General features: G+C 38.9%; 1 protein-coding gene across 1 annotated transcript in view; it reads right to left on the bottom strand.

Annotated features, from left to right (window-relative positions):
• Positions 1 to 27,071, bottom strand: part of tiam1a (TIAM Rac1 associated GEF 1a) — a 149,261-nt gene that overhangs the window by 98,167 nt on the left and 24,023 nt on the right. Inside the window, exon 2 of the mRNA XM_022681429.2 lies at positions 3,978 to 4,062. The gene's annotated coding sequence lies outside the window, so the exon portion shown is untranslated. The remainder of the gene's footprint in view (positions 1 to 3,977; positions 4,063 to 27,071) is intronic.

Raw genomic sequence — 27,071 nt, forward strand, 5'->3', positions numbered from 1 at the left:
CAAGAGTCAGCCAGGGAAAAGAGCGTCATCGCTTAACCTTTACAGACGCATTTCCAATCACTGAAGGCAGCGGAAACAGGCGCGGCCACCCTGACTGTCTTAAAACCGCTCATTTGTTGCTTATGTAAAATTTAAACACAATCCCTCGCAGCTCCCCCTTTCTTCCTCTCTTTTTTCTATCTCCTCTTTATCCTTTCAGAGGGATGTTATGACCCCCCTCACTGCAAAAAAAAAAAAAATCCCATCCGCAGATTTGGCAGTGTTGGATCTGCGGGGTTTTGGAGAGAAAGAGAGAGCAGGATAATGGGATTATGGAACTGAATGACTCTCACCCCCCTCCTCTCTCCCTCTCTTCTCTATCTCTCTGAAGGCAGATTGTATGAAAAGAATAGCCTCTTGGAAGTGGAGTAATGTAGAAGGGCTTTAAGAGGAGGTCACGGCCCTTCCAAACCCCAAGAGGAGGCCAGGACTGTTCTCCTCATGCACCTCCTTGTTCCTCCTCATAACAGTGCACTAATAGCTTTTACACAATCCACATATAACCCCCCCCGAGACCCTCACTGTTCACTGTACACAGATATGTTTAACATTTCGCGTGTTTGTTCAGAATATTTGACTAGTAATGGTATTTATATAATAAAATACAGGGGTTGGACAATGAAACTGAAACACCTGTCATTTTAGTGTGGGAGGTTTCATGGCTAAATTGGAGCAGCCTGGTGTTCAATCTTCATTAATTGCACATTAATGCACCAGTAAGAGCAGAGTGTAAAGGTTCAATTATCAGGTTTTGAGCACAGTTCTGCTCAAAATATTGCAATGCACACAACATTATGGGAGACATACCAGAGTTCAAAAGAGGACAAATTGTTGGTGCACGTCTTGCAGGAGTATCTGTGACCAAGACAGCAAGTCTTTGTGATGCATCAAGAGCCACGGTATCCAGGGTGATGTCAGCATACCACCAAGAAGGACCAACCACATCCAACAGGATTAACTGTGGACACTGTAAGAGGAAGCTGTCTGAAAGGGATGTTCGGGTGCTAACCCGGATTGTATCCAAAAAACATAAAACCACGGCTGATCAAATCACGCAGAATTCAATGTGCACCTCAACTCTCCTGTTTCCACCAGAACTGTCCGTCACCACAATAAATTCAGTTTTATTGTCCAACCCCTGTAGGTGGACATGTTAAAATCTAACTCTATATATTGCAGGTTTACTTCAATGCATTGTCAGTTTATGCAAATTCATGCAAAAAGGGAAAGAGACCACTTAAAAATAATGAGTTTCTTCAATTTCACCCAATTGAAAACCTCTGGAATATAATCAACAGAAAGATGAAAGATTGAAGTTACCCAAAACCAGTGTGTAAGACTGGTGGAGGAGAACATGCCAAGATGCATGAAAAAACTGTAATTCAAAACCAGGGCCAAATCACATTTGTATCCATTCTGCAACAAAACATTTGAACCACCTCTATTTTTAAGAAAAAACTGGACACACTGTAAAAAATACAGGCCAAAAAAGTCAGGCCAACTTAAAATTTAGTTACTTATTGACAGCCTACATTCTACAGTCTACATTTCTTTACTAGACCCTAGACTTCTATTTTTTTTCCATTTGCTTGAATCTGAAATTAATAATAATACAAAAACATTAACATAAATTTGACAGATATTAAAAAAAAGAAAATAAATAGGACAATAATTTTAAGCTACATTTATTATCGCTATATGACAATAAACAGCAGGTTAAGGTTAAGGAAAGCAAGACTCTTCTTCACCTTTTCTTCAGTGCGCTTCCCTAACTGTGCTCTTACATCCTGTATGCAGTGGCTTCCCATTTATCTGTAGTCAAATGTATGCACTAACATCGTCCCCGGCTATAAATCATTTAGACAGGTCGGGGAAAACGCCACAGACACTCAGTCATTATAATCCTCCCTCCTCTCGGGCTGTATCAGGAGGGAGAGGGCAGCTGTTAATGCTGACGAGTGTGGGATGGGAGGACTGAGAATGGATGGAGAGAATCCCTCCCAGACAGACGGAGGAAGAGCGGCTGTGGGGAAAAATAGGGCTGCACATTTCTCTCCCTGCACTGGGTCCCATTAGCCGAGCGCACACTCTTTTGTTTTCAGTTCGCAATCGCTTAAGGCTTAGGGCAAAGTGCGGAGTTACAGAACTCCCCTAAGCCCACCGGTACAGCAGACAGAGAGAGAGAGAGAGAGAGAGAGAGAGGAGAAGGAGGGAGAGAGGGAGGAGAGAAGACAGAGGAAAGAGGACTTCCATTGTTCTCTCCGTCAGAGTCTGTAATTCAGCGTGCGCTCAGCCCGGCCCTATTAGCCTAATTGAGGGAGCAGAGACAAAGAGACAAACGCAATCAGCACATGCTCTGCTTTCTACACTGCTGAGTCATTAGCTTACTGAATCCTGCCGCTACACACATCCACACACAGTGTCTTCCTCACACTCACCATCACTCACTCACTCACTCACTCACAGCTGTTCTGACCAGTTATTCTAGTTATTCTGAGTGTATTCTTCCTTTTTCCATTTACGAGTACTTTCACAAAAGCTTATACTCTCATAAACACCACTTAAAATTATGAGTTTCTTTGATTTTACCATAGACTGTGTATAGCTGGACAGAGCATCGTCTCTCAAAAGTGAAGCCACCACAGGTCGGGCGCCCCCTGCTGTTCGGTTTCAGAAAGCTGTGTAACCCCACCCATCCCCATAGGTTTCAATGGCAAAACAGACAACTTTCAATCATGTTTTTTTCTAATATACTGTAATTCTACCTCCTTTATTTAAATGCAGCAGCTAGTGTAACCTCTGCTTATATTGTTAAATTTTAAATCCCCGCAGAAATCGTTTTTAAAAACGTTATTCAGCTCTATTCAAAAAAGGTGTGGTTATTGTAAAAGGGCTGGTTATGGGCGCGACCAATAACAGACTGTCAGCTCCGCTCCGCCCCGCTCTGCAGCCTGTGACCTTGAGGCAGCCCTCAGGGGCGGGGTTTTGTAAATGAATAGGCTGTCTCAACACAGTCTTTCTCCCTCCTCTGGTCTCTACTGCGCAGACTCGGGTTTCAGGATCGCCAACATGGAGGAAGATTTTGGCTTCATTTTCATTGAATGAATGGGAACGGTGACACGGCGTCCATCTTTTTTTACAGTCTCTGAATTTTACTAAATTGAAAACCTTTAAAATATAATCAAGAAAAAGATGTACGATCACATGCCATCAAACCTGAAGCTGAACTGCTTGAATTTTTGCTCCAGGAGTAAAGCAGCATAAAGTTATCCAAAAGCAGTGTGTAAGACTGGTGGAGGAAGACATGATGCCAAGATGCATGAAAAAAAACTTTGATTAAAAACCAGGATTATTCCACCAAATATTGATTTCTGAACTCTTTGTTCTCGATTGTTTTCTTTGCATAATTTGAGGTCTTAAAGTTCTGTATCTTTTTTTTGTGGTTATTTCAGACATTTCTCATTTTCTGCAGATAAATGCTCTAAATGGTGAAGATTTTTATTTGGAATTTGGGAGAAATGTTGTCTGTAGTTTATAGAATAGAACAACAATGTTCATTTTACTCAAACATAAACCTATAAATAGCAAAATCAGAAAAAAACTGATTCAGAAACTGAAGTGGTTTCATCATTTTTTCCAGCCATAGCAACCACCAAGCAACAGTACACACAGTAAAACAGATATTGCTGTGTAATGGGTTTACAAGCTTTCAGTCCTTGTTGGATGCACTGTGTTTTTTCGTGCATAGTTGTGCATAGTTGAAATTTGAATGTGCTTATTATTATTTACATTTGCAACATGCTGACTCATTAGATTTGATGCCAAACACTGTGACAGAAATGCAAAGTACGTTTTGTCTTCCCACAAAACGAGAGTTTAGACATATAAATATGAACTTTTTTATTTCAAACTGAGAAAAAATATTTTTTTCTACTTACAAACATAGATGTGGATCAACTGGAAGTTTAAAATGCAATCTTCTTTTAGATTTAGTTCCTTCTCAGCTTGATTCTTGTTAGTGATCTGTAAAAAACAAATAATTCATATGAAATAACAGTAAACATTAAACTTGAGATGATTTAGCACAAATATCATTGTCCTATCTCCCAAGTCTAACTGCATTTAGTTATTTATGTATCTTAGATATAAGTGTTTTAATGAATGAACTGATTGAGTATTTGTAGGAGTAAAAGCATAAAGTTATCCAGTGTGTAAGACTGGTGGAGGAGAACATGATGCCAAGATGCATGAAAACTGTGATTAAAACCTAGGGTTATTCCATCAAATATTGATTTCTGTAAAACTTTTAAAACTTTATGAATATGAACTTGCTTTCTTCACATTATTTGAGGTTTGAAAGTTCTGCATCTTTTTTGTTATTTCAGCCATTTCTCATTTTATGCAAATAAATGCTGTAAATGACAATATTTTATTTGGAATTTGGGAGAAATGTTGTCTGTAGTTTATAGAATAAAACAACAATGTTCATTTTACTCAAACATAAACCTATAAATAGCAAAATCAGAGAAACTGATTCAGAAACTGGTTAAGTGGTCTATTAATCTTAATTTTCCAGAGCTGTGTATAATAACCCCATGGTTTATTTTAATCTGAGGTGATTTGATCTCTATGTGGTCAAGCTCTGTGTGGTTCACTCATTGTAGTTGCTTGACTGAGCTAATAATCCCGGCTCCCACCCAGTATTTACCATTTCACCTCCTCTACACACACTCATTCCCACACACACACACACACCCGGGGGGTCTCAGGTTGCAGGCTATAATGGTTTCTGCTATAGCATCTTCTTTCTTTTTTCTGTATGACAACACTGCCTCTTTTATTCTCTAAGAGCTGAGTAGGTGCAGCCGAGCTTTACAAATAAACCCCTGACCTGTTCCAACAGGAGAGAACGAGCTCCTCTCCAATCATCCCACCCTTTCCCTCTTTCACTCACACCCTGAACCCAAAATACCATCCTAATCCCACCTGTTCAACGCCACAACTGAAAACTCCGCTAATATGAGGGTGTGTGTGTGTGCTGAAAACACTTAGCATCAAAGCACGGCAGGTAAAACCCAAACAGGATTGACAAGCTTCATCTCTCACACCACAACACAACTACGCTAACCATACCTGTCAAGTTTTATATTTAAAAATAAGGGATATTTTCCTCCGTCCGCTTAAAGTCGTCCCACCAGCCCAACCAAGATTTAGTATTCCTTACATTTTAAGACAGGTTTACAAGAAATCTAAAATAACCACATGTGAACCACTTACACACTAAATTTAGATTATCAGAATCTGATATACCTCTGCGCTCCGCGAAACCAGCAAGCTGATTGGCTGTTTCTCCTGAAAGGCGAGACTTTCTCCTTGAACCGGCACCACGATTGGTTAAGAGACACAGATCGGTCAGTGCCCTGTCTCCTCAATAATAAAGTTTTTTTAATTTTAATATAATACGGGAAATTTACGGGAAAATATTAATACGGGAGGACGGCGGGAAAGAGGAGTAAAATACGGTAGTTTCCCGGCCAAAACGGGAGACTTGACAGGTATGACGCTAACATGTACAATGATATTCAGGAAATAGCACTATTTTGTATTATGTAATAACTGATAATACTGCTGTAACCTATGCTCTATACTACAAAATAACTAATTTTATACACAGGAAGTCAAACAAAAGTGCTTAAATGTAGTATTTGAAGTTATTTCTTCAGCATTTCGACTAGTGTATCAATAATTGTAAGTAAATAAGTAGAAACATGCAGCCCCATTGTGGCTATTTTGCAAGTGGAATGGAAAAGAACTGGTCAAATTTGTATTTTACTGGGTTAAATTTGACACAAAGGGCTTATAAAAATAATAAAAATTACATTTAGTACCTTTAACTAAATTAATGTTGATCATACTGTCAGGGTGTGCAAAGCAGGGAGATGAAGAGGCGGACGCAAATGCAAAATGCAAATGTATATACATTTAAAAACAGAAAATAGGTAAAAAAATAGAAAATAAAACAACATATAGACAAGGAATAAACGAAGACCAGAAACTAAGGAAAACCAACAACCTAGAAGACATAAAGGCATACAAGAACTGACAAGTGAACACAGAACTAAGCGCCTATATATATATATATATATATATATATATATATATATATACATGGAAGCAGACAGGTAGACAGGAAACAGAAAACACCTGGGGACAGGTAATGAGGGGGCGGAGTTACAAATGATCACAGGTGACAACACTAAGGCAGACACATAAGAGGAACACGCAGGGCCACGTGCAAGAGAACACATGGGAAGGAGGGCAGGATTTTTTTTATTCTATTAATACGTTTCCTACTGGTTAAGTTAATATGCTGTATATTAGTAACATTCCCTTAGAAGTAATATTTATTTCTTGTTATTACAAATATTTTGTTATTATTAAATACAATTTGTCACTTGTACCTCATTAAAACACAGAAAATTATTTCTAAATTTCAGTCCATAAAGAATTTGTGTTTATTCTGTACCTATTAGAGGAGATGTTTTATTATACAATCTACAATATAAATATCATACAATATAAAATGATTATACAGGTTTGAAGAAAGGTTTTTTTTTTTTAATTTTAATAAAAAACACAGAAAAATTCAGGCAGATTCAAACATGAATAAATGCCAGTCTAAATGGTTATGATTGTTAAATATGTAATTAACTGAGTATTTGATTTAATTCAATTTCATTTTATTTCAATTTAATAGTATAGAAAACCATCAATAATATCTGTAGACTTGAACAATGTAACAAAAAAATGTAGTGCACCACCCAATTCTGGAAATCCTCACTATTACAGACCCACTGCTACCCCACCCAGTGCCCTCAGGCTCCCTCTCTCATATTCCTCACTGGATTCCCCAACGCAGGGAAACAGAGACAGATGGGGGGAGGAAGAGGAAGAGGAGGAGGAGGAGGAGGAGGAGGGGGAGGTGAGAAGGTTGCTATTCACTGAGATTAGCTTAAAGCAAAAGTTTATCAAAAAAAAAAAACTCATTCGCTATAAATCTGAACAATCTCTATTACCCCAGATTTGATCAATACAGACCTGCTGCATATCTAAACATCACACTATACCCTCGCTCAAAATAACGACTGATTATGCTGAAATAATCACCAATTTTCTCAGTAGTTTTAAATAACAGATTAATTGTATAATAACTACTTATTACTAGTTTATCAAAATATAAAAAAATAAAATTTCTTATGTTGAAATACAATTAATAATATTAACATATTCACATTATTACTTACTTATTTTAATGACATACTATACTGATTTTTTTTTCCTTTTCCAAAAACAATGACATATTATGTTGACATAATGATTTTTTTTTTTTTTTTTCAAATTTATGATTCAACTTTATTTAAATAACGGTTCATTTTCAAGAATTATATTGAATCGTATAAAGTATTTAAGAATAATGAATAATTACATTGAAATACTTGTCAAATGTATGATGAAATGTTGAAATAATCACTTATTTCCTAATTTAAAAAAATAATAATAAAAAGGCTTATTATGTTGAAACAATCTTAGAATTATAAATCTTTTAAATCATCTCAAGAAAATGTCTTGAAATAATTACCTATTGTTGTGACACAATGGGTAGACACTTATGTTCTCAAAACAATTACTCACTCATTATTATAAAACCACTGTTTACAACCTATAACGCGAGCTTCAGCTCTGAGCGCCACCATTACTGAACTGATAGAAAATATCATAGACATATATATACATACACCTCACATAGCCTGCCTCCTATGTTTTTATTAGTGTTTATTAGTCTATGTTATTATCAGTACAGTGATGGCGGCGCTCGGAGCTGAAGCTAGCATTATAGGTTGTAAACAGTGTTTTTTAACAAGCTTCTTCTGCCCTTTTTAAGTTATTAATGCCTCATTTTAAATGTCAGGGCTCTCCAGATTCTAGTAAGGAGGTGTGGAGCTAATTTGAGCTTAAATAATGGTGGAAAAAGTGATTTATAGGGGCACATTATGCACCGTATCACCCAGTCTGAAGGGTGTTTTGGACAAACTGTTAAAATTTCTGGATCTCGGAACGCTGTGGGAGAATGGAGGTGAGCTATTCATCAAAGGTAGGTACTTTTATCATGTTTTACCACAACAAAAGTTATTTATAAAGGAAAATCCTGAAAATGATCAGGGGTGTCCAAACTTATTCATATTGCTGTATTTTCAAACATTAAAACAAGAGAGAAAGATACTGTATCTGCCTGGAAGGATATTTTTTAAACCATGCTAAAGCTTTAAGATATAAGAGTCAAGACTACAAAAATAGAAGGAGAGATTCGAGGCAGAGGAGAAGAGAAACGAGATATTCCTGTTTCAGGTGAAATCCTCCATGAGAAGCTTATCAGCAGCAGTTCTGCTGTATTTACATGTTTTCATTTTTCCCCTGTAAGCCTCATTGCCTGGTAACTGAACACATCCGACACACCGCAACGTCTAAGATTTAAATCTCGAATTAACAGAAATAGAGGGAGGCCAATGAAAACAACCTGGGAGGTACGAACCCAATTCACTTCTATTCAAAAAAAGCAGCTTAGGTAACGTTCCAGCCTGGAGAGCTGGAGATGGAATCCCAGCAGGGTGAGAAATCACACGGCATTCCCATGCATGACTACACCTGAGCAAAATGTGAGGGAATATTCTCTCGCGGTGGATTTTTAAGAGCTAGTCTGTGCAATACAGTTGCAGGAGAAGTAGGTGAACCCTTTGGGATTACTTGGATTTCTGCATAAATTGGTCATTAAAGGTGCTCTGATATTAAACTCTGTGGTGTCCTCCCATGAAGTTCATTCTTGTTTAATGTTTTCCTTATTGCAGATTTGTTAACAAAATGTTAGCATGTGCCAGAGATTTCTGTAAGTCTTTAGCTGACACTCTAGGATTCTTCCTCACCTCATTGATCATTCTGCGCTGTGCTCTTACAGTCATCTTTACAGGACTTTACTACGCCACACCTTTTCCTGTCTTACGGTGGACACAAGAACATCAAGGCTTTTAGAGATACTTTTGTAACCCTTTCCAGCTTCATGCAAGTCAACAATTCTTGAACATAGGTCTTCTGAGACCTGATTCACATTAAGCAACGCTTCTTAAGAACAGCAAACTCAAATCTGGTGTTTTGGCTATATAGAGCAGGGCAGCTTTAACCAACATATCCAAACTCATCACATCCTGGCTCAAATTAGCTCTTAGAAAAGTCATTAACCTAGGGGTTCACATACTTTTTCCACTCTCACTGTGAATGTTAAAATGTTGTGTTGTAATGACCAATTTAAGCAGGAATCCATGTAATCCCAAAGAGTTCACATACTTTTTCTTGCAACTGTAAGCTGTGTGGCACTATTAAAGTCTGGGTAATTTATACAAATGTCAAGTATTAATACCTATCAGAAGAAACGTGTGCTCCATACAGTCAAAGTAATATATAATCACACCACATAATAACGTGGAAATTAGATAAAATGATTGAAAAATAATTTGAAACATTTGCACCATTGTGTTCAGTCTGCGTGGGCTTGGGTAGAAAGAAGCTCTAGAGTCTCCAGGGTTGGTAAATATTTACTGTCCATTAATCCTAATGAAACTTTTTATTTTTTATTTTTATTTATTCTTTATTTAACCAGGCAAGTCATTAAGAACAGTTTCTTATTTACAATGGCAGCCTGGCAAGAGGCAAAAAGTCTCTTGAACATAAACTCACATACACAAAATATGTAAAAAAAAAAAAATGATGAAAAACAGAGACATGGACAAAAACATCAAGCAATGTGACAACAACATTTCTCATTCAACAATTCTGCAATAGTTTTCTTAAAATCTGACATTGAAATAAAAAGATCTAATTTTAATGTTTTCTGTAGCAAGTTCCAATCATTGGCAGCAGCAGCTTGGAATGCCGACAAACCAAGTGAAGTTTTCATCTTGGGGACTTGTAGCATGATAAGATGGGCAGAACGGGTGTTGTAAGAAGAAGAGGAATATTGTAACAAACTACTGAGGTACTGAGGAGACAGACCAAGAAGAGTTTTATAAATAAGCATGTACCAGTGACTCAAACGACGAATATGCAGTGATGGCCAACTTACAGCAGAGTACAGGGAGCAATGATGTGTTTTAAAAGGAGCATTTATGGCAAACCGGATGGCTGAATGATAAAGCACATCAAGTTTGTGGAGAAGGCTTTTGCAAGCAGATCTGTATACGACATCGCCGTAATCAAACATAGGCAGAATAGTCATTTGAACTAGGGTCAGTTTCGTATTGCGACTTAGAGAGGAGCGGGTTCTATACAAATAGCCGATTTTAGACTTAACATTGGACTGCAGCTTGTTAATGTGTGTTGAGAAAGACAAGGTGTTATCCAACCAGATACCTAGGTACTTATATTCATTAACTTGACCTATTTTATCACCTTCTAGAGTAACAATATCCTGGTGGGGATGGGGTACAAATCCCTTTCTGTCAAACCATAGCACCTTAGTCTTAGTAGTGTTTATTTGAAGTTTTAATGTACAAAAAGCTTGTTGGAGCCTGACGAAGTTATTTTGAAGTAAGTTACTGACTACCTCTGGAGACGGACCAGTTGCATAAAGGACTGTGTCATCAGCATAAAGGTGAATAGATGAACCTTTAACGCAGAGCGCAAGATTATTTATGTATATGGAGAATAATGTAGGGCCTAGGATTGAGCCCTGAGGGACACCCTTAGTAACCAAATGTGACTCTGAGAGGAAATGTTCTGACCTAACTCGCTGGACTCTACCTATAAGGTAACTAGCAAACCATGCCAAAGACTGTTCTGAAACTCCAATACTGCACAACCTATCAAGAAGAATCGAGTGGTCTACAGTATCAAAAGCTTTAGCTAAATCTATAAAAATAGCTGCGCAAGATTGTTTTTTATCCAAAGCAGAAATAATGTCATTAAGAACTTTAAGGGAGGCAGTAACACAGCCATGACCTTGTCTAAAACCGGACTGGGCATAAGACAGAATATTAAAAGTATCCATGTATTTTGTAAGATGTTTGTTTACAATTTTTTCAAACACCTTTGACAGACAAGGCAAAAGAGATATTGGTCTGTAACAGTTCGGGTCAGTTCGATCTCCTCCCTTAAAAAGTGGTTGTATTAGTGCTGCTTTCCATGCCTGTGGGAATTCGGCTGTATGAAGGGACAGATTAAAAAGATCCGTAATCGGACCTGCGACTATAGGGGCTGCCAATCTAAAAAACTGAGGATCTAGCTCATCAGACCCTGCTGGTTTCTTCATATCTAGCTTTAGGAGCTCTTCCAAAACTTCACCCTCAGATATAACCTGCAAGTTAAAACCTTGATTTGGGCTCAGAGACTTGCTGCGAAGAGTTAGGTTTGAAATTTCTGAAGAATGGGTCATGTTTAATGATGCACTAGTCGGTATACAGGTAGGATTTACAAACTCAGAGATACACCCAGATTTTATGAAATGCTTATTAAAAGTGTCCACCATAGCTGCCTTATCAGAGACAATATGGCCATCCACATTAAGTAAAGGTGGAAGCTGAGCAGGGGTTTTATTTCCAAGACCTTTCACTGTTTTCCAGAATCTTTTTGGGTCAGAGCTACAGAAAGAGAGCTGTTCTTTAAAATATTCGGCTTTGGCCTTTCGAATGGCTTGTGTAGCCTTATTCCTGATTTGCCTAAAAACTAGATAATCACCGGGTGCTTTAGATTTCCGAGAATTGCGCCAAGCAGCATTTTTTTGCTGTAGGAGCACGGCAAGCTCACGACCAAACCAGGGACTATTTCGAGTTTTTACTCTTGTTTTCTTGAAAGGGGCATGTTTGTTAGCAACAGTACTAAACATATTAAAAAAAAGACTCCAACCATCATTTACTGAGGGAATCAGACTGACTCTAGACCAATTTTCCCTATTCAGATCATTTAAAAAGGCTTGAGTATCAAAATTTTTAAAAGTTCGCTTATAACTGACCCTAACAGACTTTTTAACAGAGCAGTTTGCGCGAACACAGCCAATAAAACAGTGGTCACTAAGATCGCTGCAAAAAACCCCAGATCGATACTTATGAGGAGAGTTAGTAAGGATAATATCAATCAGTGTGGCCCTTTCAGAATTCATGGCATATCTTGTGGGAAGAGCTATTATTTGATGAAGGTTTAGAGAATCAAATTGCGACAAAACTTTATCGGGTGGCTTAAACATGTCCCAATTAAGATCACCTAGAAGGACGAACTCTGACCTAGTAAAAGGTGCTAGGGCAATACTTAGAGCCTCGAGAGAACAGGCTGGGGCAGATGGAGGACGATAACAACCAGCCACAGTCAGTGAGAAGCTATTTGACAGTTTCAAATTAAGAACCAACAAGTCAAACTGTTTTGGGATAGATTTTGCTAAAGCAACAGAGCACTGCAGATTTTCTTTTGTAAAAATTGCTACACCCCCACCCTTAGAAGATCTGTCTTGCCTAAAGAGGTTGTAACCTGGTAACATTAAGTCAGGATAATCAACAGACTTTCTCAGCCAAGTCTCCGTTATAACCAGTATATCGGGGGAGGAGCTGTGAACCCAAACTTTCAACTGATCCATTTTGGGTAAAAGACTTCTTACATTAACATGTAAAAATCCCAAATTTCCTCGATTACAGAAATCACCAAAACAGAGATCATTTGTGTTCTCCACATTTGTACTAGGGCCTGGGTGTACATGCACATTTCCAGAAATGACTAACAAAAGAACAATCAGTGCACGACAGAGTACTGAAGAGGCATTATACGGGCGTTTTTTTGCAGAGGATTTGAAGGCCTTTGAGGGCAACACTATCAACTTACAAAGTAACCTCATAATGTGGCATGGTAATAGGACTGATACAGAAAGAAGTGGTTTGGAGCATAAACCAATAATCTTAGTAACAAACATAGAATCGATATCTCTGTTTTGATCAAAGGAACCAGCATTTGTTTCACCATTGGGAATATTGTAAGGCTTGCAAGAATGACACAAAAATGGTTGTGTAGAAGATGCCAAGTAGCACAATAAAAGGAAACAAAATAGCCTGTTGATAGCCATGCTGGCGACTTACCTAGGCAGAAAAAGTACCTACAATGTCAAACTACATCCAATACTGGATTGACAGCAGTGGTATCGGCTTACCCCGGACACAAATCGGCGGTGTGGAGTAGAGCTGGCGGCGGTGTTAGCTGCACCCTCAGGCGGAGTGTGGAGCAGCGTTGGCGGCGGTGTTAGCTGCACCCTCAGGCGGAGTGTGGAGTAGAGCTGGCGGCGGTGTTAGCTGCACCCTCAGGCGGAGTGTGGAGCAGCGTTGGCGGCGGTGTTAGCTGCACCCTCAGGCGGAGTGTGGAGCAGCGCTGGCGGCGGTGTTAGCTGCACCCTCAGGCGGAGTGTGGAGTAGAGCTGGCGGCGGTGTTAGCTGCACCCTCAGGCGGAGTGTGGAGCAGCGTTGGCGGCGGTGTTAGCTGCACCCTCAGGCGGAGTGTGGAGCAGCGCTGGCGGCGGTGTTAGCTGCACCCTCAGGCGGAGTGTGGAGTAGAGCTGGCGGCGGTGTTAGCTGCACCCTCAGGCAGAGTGTGGAGCAGCGCTGGCGGCGGTGTTAGCTGCACCCTCAGGCAGAGTGTGGAGCAGCGCTGGCGGCGGTGTTAGCTGCACCCTCAGGCAGAGTGTGGAGCAGCGCTGGCGGCGGTGTTAGCTGCAACCTCAGGCAGAGTGTGGAGCAGAGCTGGCGGCGGTGTTAGCTGCAACCTCAGGCAGAGTGTGGAGCAGCGCTGGCGGCGGTGTTAGCTGCACCCTCAGGCAGAGTGTGGAGCAGCGCTGGCGGCGGTGTTAGCTGCAACCTCAGGCAGAGTGTGGAGCAGAGCTGGCGGCGGTGTTAGCTGCACCCTCAGGCAGAGTGTGGAGCAGCGCTGGCGGCGGTGTTAGCTGCAACCTCAGGCAGAGTGTGGAGCAGAGCTGGCGGCGGTGTTAGCTGCAACCTCAGGCGGAGTGTGGAGCAGCGCTGGCGGCGGTGTTAGCTGCACCCTCAGGCGGAGTGTGGAGTAGAGCTGGCGGCGGTGTTAGCTGCACCCTCAGGCGGAGTGTGGAGCAGAGCTGGCGGCGGTGTTAGCTGCAACCTCAGGCGGAGTGTGGAGCAGCGCTGGCGGCGGTGTTAGCTGCACCCTCAGGCGGAGTGTGGGGCAGAGCTGGCGGCGGTGTTAGCTGCACCCTCAGGCGGAGTGTGGAGCAGAGCTGGCGGCGGTGTTAGCTGCACCCTCAGGCGGAGTGTGGAGCAGAGCTGGCGGCGGTGTTAGCTGCACCCTCAGGCGGAGTGTGGAGTAGAGCTGGCGGCGGTGTTAGCTGCAACCTCAGGCGGAGTGTGGAGCAGAGCTGGCGGCGGTGTTAGCTGCACCCTCAGGCGGAGAGTACCACATACAACCATTACCTCATTACCTCACATACTCTTGCCTGCAGGGGAATTTTCTTTACTAATCGTGTGCGTTTTTGGGAGGTGGGAGGAAGCTCACCCAGACACGTGAAACAGGAAGACGTCTCCCCCATGCCTGCCGCCGTGAAGCTGATCAGTCTTGTGGCCTCAGTGACCTCTCGTCTGAATAGAGTCCATTATACTGTTGTATTAGCACATGCTAGTGTGGTGTCAGTGTCTATATGTACAAACCTCTCTAATTACACAACCTTAAAGAAGCTCGGTTGGATACAAAATCAGTGAATTCTTAACCCTAGCCTTTTCAGATTTATTTATTCATTCATTCACAAATCTGAGGAATTCTGGTCTACATTAGAACTTAAAACAAAGCCGAAATGATATATTGGGTGTTAGACTACTAGACTACAGGGATATCCAGGGACTCCAGGGCCAATGAAGAACACCAAACTTATTGTTAGGTTTATGAAACCAGTTTGAGACTCTTTAAGCCTCTGCTTTATGACTTAAGTGACTGCTTGAGTATACTGGAAGTAGCCATTAGAACATTGGTCATCTCTAGTCATGAAGGGATGTACATGGTCAACAGTCCTATTCAATGAGCTGCGTTACTCAAGTAATGACTATTTGGCATACTTTGGCCTGTGCAAAGTAAATTGTAAATTGTATTTTTTATTACTATTATTATTATTATTTTATGCAAAATTAGGATCTTTGTAAGTTCCTGTTTATGAAATAAACAAGTGTTTTTAGAATGTTTTTTGTTTTTTACTGAATGTAAATTTTATATTTTATATACATTTTATATAATTTTAATTTAATATTTATTTATTTTTACTTTAATTATATTTATTTAGTCTTCAAATTAATTAAAAAATGTACTGTCAATATCGTAATTGAAATATTGCGATGTTATTCTAGGGCTCTGTCAGTCTACAACTACTGTATCTCCCCAGATCACTCCAAAGGGTGATGTCACTCAGCACAGGGCATCTGTGAGCTGATGTATCAGAACCAAGCCGCTTTGCTTTCCTCCGAGCGCACTGTGATGCTACCCCTCGTCTTTAATCTCCTGGTGTTGGGATAAAAAAAGTAGCACAGTCAGTGTTGCCCGGTCCCTTTTTTACAGCTTATAATAAAAGTATTGGTTTGAAATGTCGTCTGATACCAATATAATTCTGTTTTCATCGTGCATCACTATTATTTTATCACTAGAGATAACTATGGCTTCTAAAGCCTGTTTATTAGAACAAATAAACATTTCTTAATGAATAATAATATAAAAAGTGTCTATGGACTGTGAATAGAGCCTAAATTGAGTCTATATGTACACTGACTGTGGATCAAGGAAAGCTAACTGTAGTGTTTTATACATTTTCACTGTCTATTTTCCGTATAACTTCACAAATAGAATTTTGCCATTCATCTTATTCAGCCCTCGATCAGGCCTCACTTTACTTGAAACCTGATAATTGACATTGCCTTGCCATTAGCACTTTGGCCAGCATTAAGCCTTAAACTAAGCCATCCACTGAGGTAAAAATTCATGATCAATTTATAAAAATATACTGCAACAGTCGTTACATAACTATAATGTAATGAAATTGCATTCAAACAGTAAATCAAAGCTACAGTAATCCCTGAATATTGTTATGTCATGCTATCTTTTTGTCATATGATATGGGGATTTTAATACATTATTGGAATAAGCTTTTATTTTGATGTGTGTAATAGATGTGATGCACTGATCTATGCATGTTAACCATCAAATAAATTCCTTTATTCATGCAATATTAATTTAACGTCCTACTGAAACCCTATCATATCAGATTCGATCAATACCTCATAATCCAGGCCTCCAAAGCTCCTTCAGCTCCCTGTCCTGAACTTCCACTGAAAGCCTGAATTACGTCTGATCAGAGTCTGATCTAAACCTTTACCGAGGCCTTACTACATACACCTCTTTGAAGTGAAGATCAGACCCAGGACTGTACGGTGTTCTGACCCTACATGTGTCTGCTTTAACCTATCTCTGAAGGTTTACGGCTTCACCACAGACCCTTCAAAGTCACCCTTATCAGTCTGCAGCGCTGGGATTACCATATATTATACTGTACGGCTCTTTGCTCCCACCTTAATACCTTCTTTAAAGCAGGAGGAGAAGTCCTCCATCTCCACGCTTATGCTAAAGGCAGCTAGTGAACTCCACCCGAGGGGATCAGACAAGCCCTTATACCCCGAGACTTTTTAAAACACTTTTTTTCGCCAACTGCGAAATTTGATGCTCTTTGTTCTAATCAAGGAGGCTTTGGAAGCCGTAGCTATCTCTAGTGCTGAAAAAATAGGGATACATGATAAAAACAGAATTTGTATCGGTATTGAACAACATTTCAAACCCATTTTTAAATGTATTATATGCTGTTAAATAAAAAAAGGTGAGGCAACACTAGCTGTGCCATTTTTTAAAAAATGTGAAAGAAATTATGAAAGACTCTTACACACTCTTACACACACAACACACAGGACTAAAAGTATCTACTACTAATGTCTTTAAAGGTATTAGGGGTGAAACGATTACTCAGTAATTCGAGTTACTCGATAAAAAAAAAATCATCAATTAATTTTCTGTGCCTTAAGGAGACCTTAATTAATTTTAAAACGCAGAATATGGAATTTAACGGGGGCTTTTAATGTGAAACAGCGCACTTAGTGTTACATCACCCACGCACAGGAAGCAGGAAGTGGAGGAGGCGGAGGTTTTTGTGAATGAATGAAGTTCAACTTATATAGCGCCTTTCTAGAAACCCAAGGACACTTTACAATTAACACGTTTTACACACAACCACATTACATATCAACACTCATACACACACCGGTGAGAATGAGGTGTGGAGTTTATAAACAAATACATGTTAAAGCTGAGCTAAAATGACTCTGGCCACAATGCACGGCCATGAACACTTATTGTATTGTGTCTCTTAGTCTTAGTGATGTCAATTAATTAGATCTGAGTAGTGTAAAATGTAAGTAAATAAAAAAAACAACATTTTTAATACTTCTGTTAATCACAATTATTATTCCACAGGTCTTGATGTATTTACGAAAACATCCCCTGTCCATGACTGGCAGAACTAGTGAGATCTCTGCTGCTGAGAAGATAAGATGCACAACATAAAGCCAATGTTTATGCCTTTATTATTAATAAATTCTCCCTATATTTAATACTTACAAGAAATCCTAAGTTGAAATAATGTAAATTAATTTATTAACTTAATAATTATTAAATTATTACTTGTGGTATTTATGTCTATTTTGTGTTTTAATTATTTCTATTTGTGTTTGCAATGTGGAAATGTATGATGTGAAAATATTAAACCAATTGGTCATTGATTATTAAGTGAAATTTATTGTTTTCTCTTGTGTATTTTGAATCGCATTTTAGGCAAGCAAATATGTTTTATCCCATTACTCGATTAATTGAATAGATTTTTCCATAGAGTACTCGATTACTAAAAAAAAAAGCTGCTGATTTTAACAGTAATTCTGTGTAATTGAGTACAGAGTCGGCCTGTAATTGAGAGAACTGTGCATGTCCACAGGCCAGGGCTAAAAGAGGAAATGTGAGAGGATGAGAGGGGTTGGAAAAAGACTGATAATCACACAGCCACTGGACTCTGCTACTCTGCTCTAAATACAGCCAAATGGCCTAATCTCACCTCTTTAAACAGCAGCGTGTCTGCCTTTTATACACAGTGTCCTAAAAACATCTGCTTATTTCACCACTTTAACATCGTTTGACTCCCAAACTGAACATCTGTCCTCATCAGCTGCATCTGCCCTGAGATCAAGTAATGAAGCTGATAAATCCTGAAAACACCACACACACATACACACACACACACACACACACCTACAAATACACACATATACACACAAACACTCGAATGCCACCAATTTAAGTCTGGACCCTGGTTACCTGGTTACAGGCTGTGGAGTAGGGGGTAATATTAAGAGGACGGGGGGTAATTTCTCTCCTCTGGTTTTGGAGAATGGAGGGGATGATGGATGGAGTGATGAAGTGTTTGGGAGTAACAGAGATAGAGTGATGACATGCAGCAGGAACAGGAGGATGGGGGGGGGGTAAGGTGTGTGTGTGTGGGGGGGTGCAGATGGGCTTTGGCAGTTCTGACAAAAGAGCAGTTTGGCTGAGGAACGTTATCATTAACACTCCCCCTCACACACACACACACACACACACACACACACACACACACACAGAACTACACCCCCTAACCATCCTGCACAGAAAACTACAACCCCCCCCCCCCCAACCACACAGAAACACACACATACAGAGACAAAGACATACAGACACACACCTACAGTCTTCAAAATAAAGGTGCCACAAAGGACTCATTAAACTACTTTGGTGTTGTACAATGAACCATGTTCATAGTAGAGATGTAATTTGGTAGTCGGTAGGGATGGGCGATATGGCTCTAAAATAATATCACGATATTTCAGGGTATTTTTGCGATAACGATATACTTGGCGATATAGGAAAACTAAAATAATTCATTAATTTCAGGAATATAGTATAATAGTATAACAGAATAATCATAATGTAGCAAAATAAATAATATAGCATAAAATAATATAATGCAGCAAATAATATTGCAGAATATTTAGTGCATGCATATAAACTGCGAACTAAAACAATTATACAATAAATACACCTAAAGCTTCATAGTAAATAATAGACTACTTTTAAGACAGAACAGCCCTATTATCACCATATGGATTTTTAATTTCACAATATTTCTGTGTCACGATATATTGTATACGATATAATATTGCCCACCCCTAGTAGTGGGTACCATTACCACTAAATTTCTTCAATTCTCAATTCCAATTATGTTAACAATGCAAAAAATGCATATACTTTAATATGAATTCTTTAAAAGCTAATGGAGCCTTTAGTTAATAAAGTCTTAAATGTAATAAACTGTTATTTGACTGACAGTCAGTTTTGGGATGTTTTGACAGTTATTTAGAATTAATAGAAGACATTCACACATGCCAGATGTTAATATCCAGAGATCTTAGGCTACTACGCTACTCTGAACTGCAAATATAAATTTCTATATTTATTTATTTAAATTAATTTGGTCAAAACTTTAGGGGCTTTAGGGGTTCCAAGTGGTCTAGCATATTATGGCGCTGCCTCTATAATATGAGAATTGGTTTTAATCTAAGGTCATGTAGCTTGCCATTAGCAGCCAGAGTCAGAGAGAGCTCAATTAGCCTTGCTCTCTCTGGGGGTAGATGGCCCTTTTGCCTCATCACTCCAAAGGTGATGTCAGTCAGCACAGGCGTCTGTTAGCTGATGTATCAGAGCTGGGTCGCTGTGCTTTCCTCTGAGTGCGCTGTAATGCTATTTGGCAATGCTACATCACATGTATCAGAGGAGGTATGTGTTAGTCTTCATTCTCCTGGTCATGGGTGCATTACTACTGATAGGGGGAGTACTAGTGAGTAGGTTGGGGAATGACTCTTCTAAATTGCAGAGAAAAAAAAAAAAAAAATATATATATATATATATATATATTTTTTTTTTTGCAGTTTCAAATATTGTTGAAAACTAATGATCTTTAGTGTGTTTTTGAGATAAATAAATGAGTAATTTGTATTGATTAAATCTTTATAGTTCTTTACAATACTTGCCAGTAATTATAAAACAACAGGTAGATCCAATATGATCAATGGAACTGATGGACAAGTGTAGAAACGAGAGGACAGTCATTATATTCTGACTAATACTAATAATGTAGTGTATTGCAGCCAATTATTTTTTTATTAACCTTATAGGTATCTTATATTTTGGGTAATTTTTGTGCGTACTATATCCTTATTCCAGCGAGTGCTGTTGACGAAGTTCATAACGATGTAAAAAAAAGAAGAAGAAATGTAAGAAATGCTTTGATCTCCACTGTGTAACTAATCAGTAATTTTTGTAGTTTTGAGTTGGAGCACTAATTAGACACAGACGGAGATCAGACGTATTTTATGTGTGAACGCTTGATGTTTTCTCTCTTCTGAAGTGTCTTCTCATCTGAAATTGTCTCAAATTTTCCTAAATGAGATTTATTCCAGGTGTCTCCTTTGAATTACAAAGAAGCCCAAAGCTTGTCTCCAGTGCACCTGCTGTCACACACTGTTCACTATAGTGGGTGTGTGTGTGTGTGTGTGTGTGTGTGTGTGTGCAATCTGCCTGCAAAACCGCTGCTAAAGCCTCCATATTCAGACGAGGGTGATGCAGGACGCCCCACTGATCAGGAAAGAAGTGATGAAATGCTCTGAAAGCATCTGCCCTCTTCACTCTGTCATAACGTATGAGGAAGACAACAGTGTCACCCATCACAACTCAGCCGAGGTCTCGCCTAATTCAGTTCAGTCTGGATTGATGTGACTCAGTTCAGATCTATTCATTGTATTTCATTTTAAATTTAGATTCAGTTTAGGTTCCTTTTGGTTCAGGTTGATTCAGTTGCGTTCAACTCAATTTTTTACAGGTGCCGTTCATCTTTAAATTAAATTAAACTAATATACATTCAGTACATGTATGTTGATGTAATTTTTGATTTAGTTTAGCTCAATTCTATTCATTCTGATGAGTCAAGTTAAGTTGAATTCAGTTCAATTTATTTCAGTTGAATTATAGTAAATCCACTACAGTTATATTGAATTTAGCACAGTTAAGTTGAGTTAATGCAAGTTCAGTATAGTTCAGTTTAGTTGTCTTTAACCAGTGCATTTCAGTTTAGAGTTATATTAAGCTCAGTACATATGAATTGAGTTTGTTTGTGATTCAGTTTCATTTGTCAGTTCAGTTCAACTCATTTCTGATCATTCGATCAGAGTTTAGTTTAGTTTAATGCAGTTCAATTTAGTTCAGTTGAGTTATAGTAAATCCAGCACTGTTTGGTTCAGTTGAGCAAATTCAAGTTCAGTATAGTTCACTTTGGATCGAATTATTCCTTATTCTATTAAATTTAGTACATATAAGTTGAGTTCATTTTTGATTCAGTTTCACTTAGTTCAGTTGAGTTCAACTAATTTCTGTTAATTCTGATTAATCTAGTTCAGCTTTATTCAGTTAAATTTAGTGTAGTTGAGTTATTGTAAATCCAGCACAGTTCAGTTCAGTTGAGTTATTTTAAGTTCAGTATAGCTAAGTTTGGGATTGGTTCATTTTAGTTTTCTTTTAAACCAGGGCAGTTCAGTTTGATTTAATTCAGTACATATGAGTTGAGTTCATTTTTTATTCACTTTCATTTAATGCAGTTTAGCTCAACTAATTTATGTTCATTCTGATGAGCAAAGTTTCATTTAATTCAGTTCAATTTAGTTCAGTTGTAGTAAATCCAGTGCAGTTCAGTTGAGTTGAGTTAATTCAAGTTCAGTACAGTTCACTTTGGGATTGATTCAGTTGAGTTTTCTTTTAAACCAGAGCAGATCAGCTGAGTTCTACTAAATTCAGTACACATTTTTGATTCGGTTTCATTTAGGTCAGATCAGTTAAGCTAATTTCTGTTCATTCTAGTTTAGTCTAGTTTAGTCTAACTTTAAGTTCAATTTAGTTCTGCTAAATTATAGTAAATCTAGTATAGTTCAGTTAATTTAAGTTAATTCAAGTTTAGTTTAGTACATATGATTTGAGTTCATTTTTGATTCAGTTTAGGTCAGGTCCATTTAATTTAGTAGAGTTAAATTCATTTTCATTTCATTTTGGTTCAGTCATTTTAGTTAATTTGATTTGATTAAATTACATACTATCATATTTAGATTATCATATTTAGAACTGCCTAGGGTGATTAATTGTAATAAAATTAAACACCTATCTTGGCACACATGTTTTAAATGACAGTGAAAAGAACACGTAAGAACCCTAAGAAGATGTTCGAGTTAATTCTAAACATAGAGTTTGGACTATTTGATGTGTGTATCTTATGCCATCCTGCTGCATTATGCTACACGATGGGACATTAAACTGACTGATGGCCTGGTAGAACCCCTTCATTCTTATGGATCAGAACTAGAGCTTAGATTCTCTGCCCGAACCCGACCTGACCCGAGGCCCGACCCGAAATAGGGCTCCAGAAAATAGTCTGAGATGTAGTCATCTGTTTTTTAATTATATTTTTAATTTATATAAAGCTCTGGTGTGATAACCACAATGTTGCTAAGTAACCAATTATTATTGTTAATGAAAACAAACAGAATAACGAAAACTGGAAGTGAAAAAAACATTTGTGTGAACTAAATCTAATAAAAACGATAATTAAAAGAAAAAAAACGTAACTAACTGGAACTGTATTGTGTGTTTATAAAAAAAAAACTAACTAAAAAAACCAAAACTAACTAAAATGAACTGAAATTACTGATAGAATTCCCTCATTTTCGTGTTTAATTTATTTATAAGCGCTGTTTTCTCTCCCGGAGTTGTACAGCGGACGGTGTTGTGCCGATTCTGTTCACGAAGCGGAGTCGGATTCAGCAGGGAGTCATGTAGCTTGCCATCAGCAGCCAGAGTCAGAGAGAGCTCAATTAGCCTTGCCCTCTCTAGGTGGTAATGGCACTCTCTCCCCTCATTATTTCCGAGGTGATGTCAGTCAGCACAGGCGTCTGTTAGCTGATGTATCAGAGCTGGGTCTCTGTGCTTTCCTCTGAGTGCGCTGTAATGCTATTTGGCAATGCTACATCACAGCGCTGTTTTCTCTCCCGGAGTTGTACAGCGGGCGGTGTTGTGCCGATTCTGTTCACGAAGCGGAGTCGGATTCAGCAGGGAGTCGGATTCGGCACAACAGCGGCACTGCGTGGCACCTAGTGGTCCGTGGCTTTAGTTCTTGGTTAAAGTGCTCGCGCTAGCCGCAAAATACGACAGAAAACACTGAGAAACTGCAGAACTATGTATGGGATTAGAATATGAGCGCGAGGGAGATAAAAGAGAAACAGGAGATACAGTGTGTGAGAACATTTACCTGTGAGTAGCTCATACACCAGAACACGCAAATCTCTCTCTTTCTCTCTCTCTCTCTTTCTCTCATTTGTTTCTTAGATTGATCTCTCTGATAAGATGTGTAAAACTAATAAAAACTAGCTCTGGCTCATAATGACAGTTTATGGTTCGGGTTGGGTCGGGCTCGGGCAGAACGTGCACGGGCTCAGGCTTGGTCGGGTCTGATTTTTTGGGTCCGATCTAAGCTCTAATCAGCACACATGATACTCCATCACTTTAGTCTGTGTAGAACTGTGTAGAAACCTCACAGTTCTGGCCCAGACCACCCAAGACCATCCCAGTCCATCCCACTGACACACTACACATATAGGCTGTCATGCTTAGCTTTATGTGAAAGAATGCTGGGACACTGTAACTTACAAACAAACAAACAAACAAACAAACACATACACACAACTTGCTTGTGACAGTGAATGAGTGGCAGAATCAGGCTTTGGCTCTTGCACCTGGCAGGTAAGTGAGAGAGAGAAAGAGAGAGAGAGAGAGAGAGAGAGAGAGAGAGAGATGAAGAGAAAGAAAGAGATGGATGGGGGTGGTGGGCAGTTCCTCTCTTAAGCATAAACACACCTGAAGCGAACTCTCAGGAAGTCCCACAGCCAATGCAAGCCCTGACAAGACTAAAAGAGAGAGAGAGAGAGTGTGTGTGTGTGTCTGTGAGAGAGAGAGAGAGAGAGAGAGAGAGAGAGCATGAGGACGGGGAAATAAAAAGTGAAGGAGAGAAGCGGCTACATGGGGGTTATCTCTTCCTCCTGCAGCTGGGTCAACATGCACGGCCTGCAAACAAAGAGCCGGTGGAGGAGAAGAAAAGAAAAGACAAGCAGGGAGGTGAACGACTGCAGCTTTTGTTTTTGGCCCTGGAGATGTCTAAAAATGTCACACACAAAGAGTGGCGTGACACACACACACACACACACACACACACACACAGCCATTCTCACACACACCCCGAGTGCTCATACTTGACTGGAGTGGCCTTTGCAGAAAACACCAAATCTACATTCATTCACAGTGAAGACACTATTGTTAAACAATCAAAAGGCAGAGGCTGCAGATAACAATCTCTATCTCTAAAGGAGGCAGCATAGATGCATCATTCACTGCCTTACATTACCCATAATCCTCTTTGGCAATGCTGATGCAGTCAGGAGATTTCTTTAGTCGAGATTAGTTGTAGACTCTTTACTAACCCACATTTTGAATTTATGTTGCTAGGGGGCTAGCATTTCATTAACATTTTATTAGAATTTATTAAAAAAAACGTAATTCGAAAGTATTTGGACATTTGGACAAAGCAGCTACTTGAAACCAACAGCTCATTACCTTAGCTTTATCTGGTAAGATAAAGGGCCCTCAACCGTGCACTTTGCAGCTTGATTTAGAGTTTGTCAGTGTGTCTTTTCTATCGTAATGATTTTTTTTCTTTGATTTTAACGAAATTAAAAAACCTCTGGAATATAATCAAGAGGAAGATGGATGATCACAAGCCATCAAACCACCAAACTGAACTGCTTGAATTTTTGCACCAGGAGTAAAGCAGCATAAAGTTATCCAAAAGCAGTGTGTAAGACTGGTGGAGGAGAACATGATGCCAAGATGCATGAAAAAACTGTGATTAAAAACCAGGGTTATTCCACCAAATATTGATTTCTGAACTCTTAAAACTTTATGAATATTCTTTGCATTATTTGAGGTCTGAAAGCTCTGCATCTTTTTTGTTATTTTATCCATTTCTTATTTTCTGCAAATAAATGTTCTAAATGACAAAATGTTTATCTGGAATTCGGAAGAAATGTTGTCTGTAGTTTACAGAATAAAACAACAATGTTAATTTTACTCAAACATATTCATAAAAATAGCAAAATCAGAGAAACTGATTTAGAAACTGAAGTGCTCTCTTAATTTTTTTCCAGAGCTGTATGCTGAAGATTTCCTGAATTTGGGAATTTCTACTTGTGGGGGCATTTCAGTTAAAAATGTCCTTTTTGGCGTCACAGCTAAATTCACAATTTTCATTTTTATTTTTATGCTTTACTAGTATCTGTTAGTTTATCACACTCAGCTATTGTAGGCACATAGTTGGGCTAGTGCTGAACTAGCCTAGTTATAAATAAATCCAGTGACATATAGATCACTTCTGATTATTAGAGCTTCTTTTTTAGCAAGGTAAATGTTTAATTCATGAAGAAAAAACTTATTATTGCAACTGTTATTGCAGTTGTAGGAATTCTTTTCTTATTACAGCTAATGCTAACTCAGACTGCTATTGAAATAAACATATGTCTACATGGCACTGTTTTTCTTTCCTAAAAAAGGCCCGCCATACACACACACACACACACACAGCAAACAATCTGTAAGTCAGGTGTTTAGCCTGTGAATTGTTGGTTGTTTATTATAAGAGTTATACAATACAATAGACCCACCCTAGTATTGACTGTCTTTGTGACGGATACAACAACCTGCCTTATCTCCCCATCTGTTTGTGTGTATGTGTGTGTGTGTGTGTGTGTGTGTGTGTGTGGTCTGGCAGGAGAGTGTGTGTGTGTTTGGGGGGGGGGGGGGTGCATTGAGACCCAACCGTCACTACAACAGTGCTTTTACTGGTCTATAAAACAACATTGCCAGTAGCTAAATACATACTGTATAAATCAATGGCTCATTACCAGCTTATTAAGAGTCCATTCAGGGAATGAAATCACTAAAAAAAACAGCCTACTTAAAAAGTACACACACACACACACACACACTCTTATACCCCAACAGAAACAGATGACCATATCTGTGGTAAACTTTGAATTACACACATCATTTCACACACACTCCCACTAACACACACAAACCTCTGCTACTCCTCACCTCCCCTGCCTATCAGCAACCTGTCATATCCCACAGCAGGTGTTGAAAATGAGCACGTCATTACCAAACACACATGATTCTGTCTTCACATACAGAGACTGACACTGCTGAACGCTTACTTCCCAAAAGGACACTTCCCACCAGCATTCCTGTTAGAATTCCCTACAAAATTAATACACTGTGGTTTATTTCAGGAGATTTCTGCTTTAATCCAGTATTACCAAAGAATAAACCATATATGTTCATTTAGACATACCATAGATCTTTACTGAGGTCTAAAGTACTCAAAAAAAAACCCTACAAATCTCAAAGGTCAGGAAATTTTTCAGCAAGATGAAAAAACTTGTCCAACCAGCATCACTGAGGAGAGTTCTCAGAGGGTAAACAGAAGAGTTTAGTTAGGGTCTGCAGTGTGGAACTATTGAACAGTTGCACATGGAAATCTAAAATAATTAACCTGTCCAGCCAGCAGCACAGAGAAGCGTTCTCAGAGGGTAAACAGAAGAGTTTAGTTAAGAGTATGCAGTGTGGAACTATTTTTAGTTGAACATAAAAATATGATATAATAAATTAGTGCAGCC

The sequence above is a fragment of the Astyanax mexicanus genome, chromosome 20 (assembly GCF_023375975.1).
Source record: "Astyanax mexicanus isolate ESR-SI-001 chromosome 20, AstMex3_surface, whole genome shotgun sequence".
In the NCBI taxonomy this organism is placed as follows: domain Eukaryota; kingdom Metazoa; phylum Chordata; class Actinopteri; order Characiformes; family Acestrorhamphidae; genus Astyanax; species Astyanax mexicanus.